General features: G+C 45.9%; 1 pseudogene across 1 annotated transcript; it reads right to left on the bottom strand.

Moving 5' to 3' along the window:
• Positions 1-4926: 4926 nt before the first annotated feature.
• LOC311361105 (ras-related protein Rap-2a pseudogene) lies at positions 4927-7125 on the bottom strand (annotated as a pseudogene). The gene has a single exon. The product of its transcript is annotated as a ras-related protein Rap-2a pseudogene (transcript).
• Between the last annotated feature and the right edge of the window lie 1113 nt (positions 7126-8238).

Here is an 8238-nt window from a genome sequence, read left to right as displayed (position 1 = left end):
CACGCACGCACACACACACACACGCACACGCACACGCACACACAAACACTTGCAATCGCTTGCCTCGAGAACTAAAGACAGCAGAGCGAATAATGTGATAAGATATTGTATGGCTGTGTGTGGGAGCAACAGAGCTGCTCCCAGTCTCTGTGGTGGTGGTGGTGGTGGTGTCCTCCCACTCAGTGCAGTGTTAAAAGGCAGGCGAACAGAAGAACACCACATCTATTTCAGTCCCTGGATGTGAAGCCTGTTCCTTGCCTCTTTCTCCATCAGACCGTTGTGTGCTGCTGCTGCTGCTGGTGGTGGTGGTGGGTGGTGACTCATCCGCACTCCTCTACATTTTCACCGTCTCACCCGTGCTGACGGCCAGGCTGCATGCCGTCGCAGAGCAAAAAAATCGCAAAGCGCACAGTGTGGGGGGATTGTAGAACGCCAATGTCGGTCGGGTGCCCTCACTTTCACTCACACTCATGGCACCGACCTTGTGACCTTTCCACTCCGTCGTTACCTCTCTCGCGTCTCTGGGACGAAACGTCGCTGCGTGATTTCTCCTTTTCTCTTTGTCTTTATCCAAGTGCCGTGTTTCACTCAGCACCGTGTTATCTGTGAGTTGACATGAACCCTCCTCCACCCGCCCAGGTGGTGGATGACCTCGAGGTGGTGAGGAGGTGAACGTAACACACTCTTCTCTGTACTGCATCCACCAGTGTGCTTCCAGCACACACACACACAGATAACTTGTGCAAAACGCAGTTTGCAAGTATTTATTGAAATGTATTCAGACGACATATACACACACACACACACACACACACACACACACACACACACACGCGCACACACACACACACACACACACACACACACACACACACACACACACACACACACACACACACACACACACACACACACACACACACACACACGTACATGCACACACACAGGCACACACACACATGCACACACGTGCATGCACACACACAGGCACACACGTGCATGCACACACGTGCATGCACACACACATGCATACATACAGACAGGATCCTATATCAGTATAGTAGAACCATTATGCTCAGGGAAACAGCTAGCACGCTATTCTCATGTGATCTACTGTGCCTTCCCTGCCTGAACCCTACACACACACATATATATATATATATACATATTTGTGTTCTCTTGTTCTGTCGATACTTGCTCCATGTAAAATAATATTTCTTCCTTGAATGGGTCTTAAAGACCTAACATGTGGCCCCTCAATGTATTTCCTGCTGTCATTACATATTGTATGTGTGAATAAGAATAGATAGGTCTATGTTTAACTGTTCTACTGCATCATACCACAGTCGCTGTGAGGCGAGGGGCGTCAACAGTGTACCACTGCTTTGTTAACACGACAGTTTCATGCAAGATTCAGATCTACGCTTCCTATGATCCCACTCGAAGACGTCAACGTGAACATGCCCGTCGTTTTCCTGTTTCATCTGCAGTCACAGACACCTCCTCTGCAAAAGTCTTTCAAGCTACAAAACGAAAAACCGGGGGGGGGGGGGGGGGACTTGATCCAAATGTACACGCGCTATTCCAATGATGATGATAATGATGAAAAGTCCCACGTGGAGACGTGGGACTGGAGGTTGTTGCGTGGGCTTTAGCGTGCTTCCCCTGATTAAACACCATCCGGCCTGATTGAGATCAGCTCTTCCTCTGAAGCCGTGCTCCATAGTCACCGCCGTGACAAACGTCAGCATCATATGACACTCTCAGCTTCAAATCATATTTAGAAGGGGGGTGGGGGGTGGTGAAGAAATACCCATTTTATAGCTACACAAAACAACACCTTTCCATCTACATTTACATTTATATTTTGGACATTTAGCAGATGCTTTTACTGTATCCAAAGCGACTTACAATAAGTCCATTAGTCAGAAGAAGTTGAAACTATATATCGCTTTCGGTACAATAAGGATGTTCGTAGAGCAGTAAGTGCACTTACAATTGCTAGGTTAACCCATTTCCTGTATACAACATAGATAGCTAGGATAAGATGGTACACAATGCTGAGTACTATTTTTAAGTGCCAGGACGTACAGCATACAATAAGTGCGTCCGTTAAGTGGCAGCTATCCACTAACAACAACAAACTCATGTTTTCCCATGTTATCCCTTCGGGATAACTGTCATTGGGTTTTATTCCCACTTAGCATGTGTGTTTGTTTACATATCTGTTTACATATCCCCTCATGGTTGGTGAAGGTGTTGAGACATAAAGGAAAGAATGCGCTGCGGTGAGGCTACTAGTAACACCCCGTCATGAAAAACCACCTCTAGTCGATCTGTTTGTTCCGTGGAAGGGCTTTGCGTATATTTGCAGAAGTTGCAGCACAACAGGAAGTGACCAAACATAACGGCAGCAGGGCTGTGAGCTCTGGGCTGGGCGGATAACATGATAAAGAAGACATGTATATATCGAGGAGGAGATGGAGGCTGCTCTGGATGCACTCAGAGGCCTCAGATAAGGGAGCCAAAAGCGCCAGACTTTGTTGCTGAGTGGCCTTCAATACCTTTCAAGAGATTCAATATTGTTTACGGTTTTGTTCTTTAAAAACTGTGGTTTTTCCTTTCTGTTATTGGAACATCTATATTCAAATGTGATGATGAATATACATTTTGATTAATGATTTTTTTAACTGATAGTTAAAAAAAAACCTGAGTTGATAGTTCATCAGTGTCTTTAAAACCGTGACAACAAAGATTCTATTAATTGACATGTGCAGTGCAGCAGTGCACCAAACATGGAATATGCATAGGGGGGGCTGCGTGTGATGCATGTGATGGAGCGTGTGTACGTCGGGGTCAGTAGATATATAGAGCATGTCATCGCGCATTAAAGACAGAATGTGAGCGTTGCTGGGTTCACCCGTGAAGGCCCACTCTGCAGAAGCAGCCGACAGGTCACATGACTGCCGTTGTTTGTTCACCCCGGAGGAGTTCAACCCTCAGTCAGAGCTGCTGCTGCGGCGGCGGAGTAGAAATTCCCGTCCGACGAGGAAGAATGAGAACGAAAAAAGGTCAGGTCTCTTTCATCTTGAACCTCACAGGCTCACTCCTGCTAATGCACACGGGTAACACAAATAAATAAATTAACGACTTCAGGTGCACCACAATGCCATTTTCTCTTTGAAAACGAAGCAGGCACCATTTGGCACCGCGTCCACACACTCTTTCTCACATACAGACACACACACAGACACACACACACACACACACACACACACACAGGCACTCAGACATCACAACAATGATGTGAGGATCTCCTCTAGGCTAGTCTATCGGCCTGTGAAGCTCCTTCCTTCGCCTTGGTTACAAAGACACTAATCACCCGTTTATGAAACTTTTTTCCCAATACAATCCCTTTCAGAAAGCAATCCTAGAAAATAGCTCATAGCACAATCTGAGACGATATTCATGCATCACCATCAGAGATGTTGGAGTCTATGGAGATGCTGTGCTAGATTATTCTAACGTCCAACCTTAATCATTGGCAGAGACAATATATAGTCAAAATGGACTCCATGCATAAACGGCTTGAGCCATCGAAGGATGTATTTTTATTTGGTCTGTCACAAAAATAAAAAGCATTTGAAGAAGGTTAACGTTAAGTTGTTTTACATAAAAACACGTCGAGGGATTGGAGATTGTCTGAACCCGGTGACCGGTGAGCAATCAAGAGTTTTCATGTGCAGATGTGAAGGTATGCAGCAGGAAATGCTCTGAGATGGCCAACCAACAGCAGGACTTTCACTCAAAACATCTGGATTCATGATAACACACATACGACCGACCACTGCAGCTTCAATCGGGCAGGAATGGGTCTAATCAGCAAGGAGAGCTTTATCCTATAAAAGTCTCATGACTCATGAGCGTTCCTATGACGTAACAGCAGGTGCTGCAGGGTGAAGCGTATCACTTTGAGACATCACCCACCAGCCACACAACCCTAAACTACCGTCCGTCCACGTGTAACCGCGCCATTGTTAACACATGACAACATGAAATCTTTCACTGCTTTCCGAGAAACCCGTTGGTATTCTAGACCTCCACCACCACCCCCCACCCCCACCCCCGGCTCTATGTGTGGTGAGCGGACACTTCAGACCCCTGAAGCCCATTGGCCAGGATAAGGAGCGGCTTAACAAATGGCCGTGTGTGTTTTGCCGAGCGAGTCTGCCCGCTGACACAGAAAGCCTCCCTCTGTCTGCCGGTCCACAGGCTCTGAAACATGCGGTGGGCAGGGGGGGTGGGGGGAGGAGGGGAGGGGGCGGAGGGGGGCGGGAGTGTCTCTCCCCAAAAGCACACAGATGGGGGAAACCCTGCCCAGCTACCCAAACAACTGGCCCAACAGCCACGATGGCTCGGTTACCGTTACACTGCCTGGAGCAGGTTTAGTCAACACGTGTGTTTGAAAGCTACATGCAACTGATCATGTAAACAAGGAACCCGTTTGAAAAATGCAAAAGACGTTTCGGTCAGCATAATATGCAAACTCTTTGGGTATCGGAGAATAGGCGTATAACTGCATACTGTGGAGGAGTATGTCAAGGATTCAACTTTTGAAAGCCTCCACTGATTTGTGCTCACACCCTTCAGAAACATGAGTGTTATCCTCTCTGTATTTGAGGGATGGGCAGTTGAAATACTATGGCATGGTACACGGTATATAGAAAGTCAGCCGAGCCGTGAATAAATTCAACAATTTGTTTGGTGAATTTTAGTAAAAACTGTTTCTTGGGCCATTTAATTTGATAATCGGATCATACCATTTCCAAATGCGAGTCCAAATTAAAAGAAAATAGAATAGAACAGAATTATTACGAGAAATTAGTCACCTCTCTACAGAAATAAACACAGCACACAGATGTTACATAAAATGTTTTTGTATTAAATGTCTTTGAAACCTGATCGGTGAATGATAAAGAATTTCTCCCTCCCTCCCAACAAATAAATTCACAATAAAAGGTCAAAATGTCACATTATTGAAAATAAAAACCTTAAAACACAGACATGGCTTGCCATACAGTGAATCAAAAATCCCCTTGTGGTTGTCGAAGGTTCATACTTTGTGGCCCACTAATACCACCAGAAGGAAAAAAAAGGCCAGATCAGAAGCACTCGGCCTGTTGTTGAAGCCGAACCTCCCCACCACAGAACCACAAACCAGGGGGAGAAACAAACAGCTCCGTTCACTCTGACCCCCGAGCGGGAACCGGACAAAAACACCACTGTTATCTTAAAAACAGGAGAACTGCGGATAAGGGTTCCATGATTGCCATTAAGACGCACTGCAGAAGTACACGGGCTCATCTGTTGGCACAGTCACAGGAATATTGTTTTATAGGAAGGCACTTAACATGGGAGCCCTGCTTCTCCCCATGCCGCCACAACACTGCACTACAAAAGGTCCACGTTCCGCACAGCACACCAAGGAACACCGTCGGCTAAGTGCAAGTTCAGTTAGTAGAAGAAGTCCACTTTCACCATACCAGGAAGAGGGGGGGGGGGGGGGGGGGGGGAGAAGGGTGGTATATAGGCTATCTGTAACGCCACATACTGTTTATCCTCTGTAGCACGGTTTCTTATGGTGGGGGGGCGGCGGCCTGATGTATCATGATTCATACTTGGATGTTTTGGTTCCAGACACTAAACGCAAGGCTTGACTGGTGCGCGTTTGCTTGATAAGTCTTATGAGCAAATCCAGTAGCCCCATTTCTGTAGTTTTAGGGCGCATGAACCATGTGAGCCCAGAGTAAGATGCACCCCCACCCCGCCCAATTATGACCCACCCCAGTTCTGCCAGAGTAGGTGGGGAAGAAAATCCCATCTCTGTACAAATGGTTCCACCCAAGAAGACTTAACAGTTCTACTCAAAGACCAAATCAGAAAAACATCACTGTCCATAAACAAAACATGAAAAAAACCATTAAGCGTTTCTCCTAGGTTCACAAGACATTCCCATTGAGGCACATTTCCAGAGAAGTGTCATATACAAAGCTATAAAAATCGTTAACATTCAAGTACTTTGTCATGTAAACACTTTCCAGACTATTTACATAATCATTTTGCTGCTGCCGTCAATTTTCTTTTGTGTGCAATAAGACAACAGTGTAAAAGAAAAAAATACTCGCGAAGCCTGCGACCAGAAAACACATCATGGGTTATCAAGAAGTTGTGAACTAGGGTTCGACAGAGGCCTACGCTTTAACAACACAGATGGCTACCGACAGTGTCCTTTTAGAGCAACACACAGGAGCAGCACTGGTCGCTGCCGCTGGGAACAGTGGAATAGTTCATCTGTCGGACGATCTCTGCAAACAGCTCATCGACGGATCCTTTATTTTTGGCAGAAGTTTCCATAAACGGGCAATTCCACTCCTGAGCCAGCGCCTTGCCCTCCCCGGAAGAGACCTCTCGCTCGCCTTCCAAGTCTACCTTGTTTCCGACCAAGATCATCGGCACACGCTCGTATCTCTTGACGCGGATGATCTGATCCCTCATCGGCTTGATGTCTTGGAAACTCTGTTGGTTCACCAGGCTGTAGACCAAAATAAAACCCTGCCCGTTTTTGATGTAGAGATCTCGCATGGAGGCGAACTGCTCCGTCCCCGCAGTGTCCAGGATTTCCAAGACCGACGGAGACGAGTCCACTTCTATCTCCTTTCTGTAGAAATCCTCTATCGTGGGGTCGTATTTCTCGATGAAGGACCCGGTCACAAATTGGACAGTCAATGCAGATTTACCGACTCCACCCGATCCCAAAACAACCACTTTATACTCCCTCATGGCTGGTCGGAAATAAGGCACCTCCTTTCCACGAATCCCTTTTCCCACCCGCTGGCCGCCCCGATGTTGTCGAACCGAGCAGGACGGGAAACCAGCCCTGGCGCTCGGATACCACCGCGGTCTGTCGCCGGTCGAGCTCGCGGGGGTACGGCGTATCGCCCAAAGACCACGAATGGCGAGAAGAAGGGCCGTTCCTTAATATCAGCGGCGGAAAACGACGCACATTTGATTTGCCCGTATTGTGCAACGGTGCTGAAAAAGCGTGATCACTTCTCCCTTCTTTGCTCGGCGTTTCCTGCCCACATTTTCAGCGCAAGGCAACTCGCGTCAGAAGCCAGCGCATAGTTCCGCTTTCTTAAAGGCGTAGTCATCCGAAACCTGCAGTCAGAAGTCGCCCAGTCAGTGGATTTATACGACAAGTTTAGTGCGCATGCTTGTCCACCGCGATCTGACCTGTTTGACATTACTGATTACTGTGAGAGAAGAAATCCCTCCAATATTAATCAACTGAGTGGCCTCAAGATGTCGCTGCCATTCATTTGGATGAATGCAATTGAGTGGCTGACCAATTGGGAAGGTGTTAAATACATGTTAACAATGTTACAATGTTAACAATGTCCATTTTACAACTGCAGTGCATATGCCCTAGCCTGCCCTATATTATATAATAACCTATAGGACTATAGCCTGTACATACTTACCATACAATATTTCTATAATGCACTCATCGAGTTGGTTGAGAAATCAGAAGTTGTATGACATATAACAAACAATTGGGAAGGTAAATACATAGAATGTTAACAATGACTACTTTTACAACTTAACTTAACCCTAAAACTTCCCAATATAAACAAAATGGTATGAAATATAACAAATTATGAAATTTGTGTACCGTCCATCAAGATTAGGTCTTAGGCTGCCCTATATATTGTATAGCCTATAGCCTGCATAAATATATAATGAAATATTGCAATAATGCAATCATCCAGTTGGTTGAGAAAGGGGAGTTATCAGCCTGTGGCTGTAATAGTTCACACATGAAAGCATCATTTCAGTGGTATACGCTCATTATACCACAGTTAACCACTGTGGTATAATGAGAACATACCACAGCCTGTCGTGATCTATTGCTTAAATATAAGACATGGAAATTATGCTTTCATGTGTGAACTAAAATTAAAAATGAAATGAAAGTCATAGACACCCTCAATTTTGAAAAAGCGAGAAAGTCGGAAAAGCATTTTTTTTAACGCTTTTTAAAAAAAAAAACTTTTTTTAACGCATACAAAAAAGTAGTCCCTCCTGGCTGCCTGCAAAGTGTACGGCGGTTGCTATGCAACACACTGTAGCGTCCTTCAGAGAGAAGGCTAGGCTAGAGACGGTAGCTTAATTCGCCGG

This window comes from Micromesistius poutassou (assembly GCF_964030765.1).
Source record: "Micromesistius poutassou genome assembly, chromosome: 16".
In the NCBI taxonomy this organism is placed as follows: Eukaryota; Metazoa; Chordata; class Actinopteri; order Gadiformes; family Gadidae; genus Micromesistius; species Micromesistius poutassou.
Note: the sequence above shows the minus strand (reverse complement) of the source record. Positions and strands in the feature narration are given on the sequence as shown.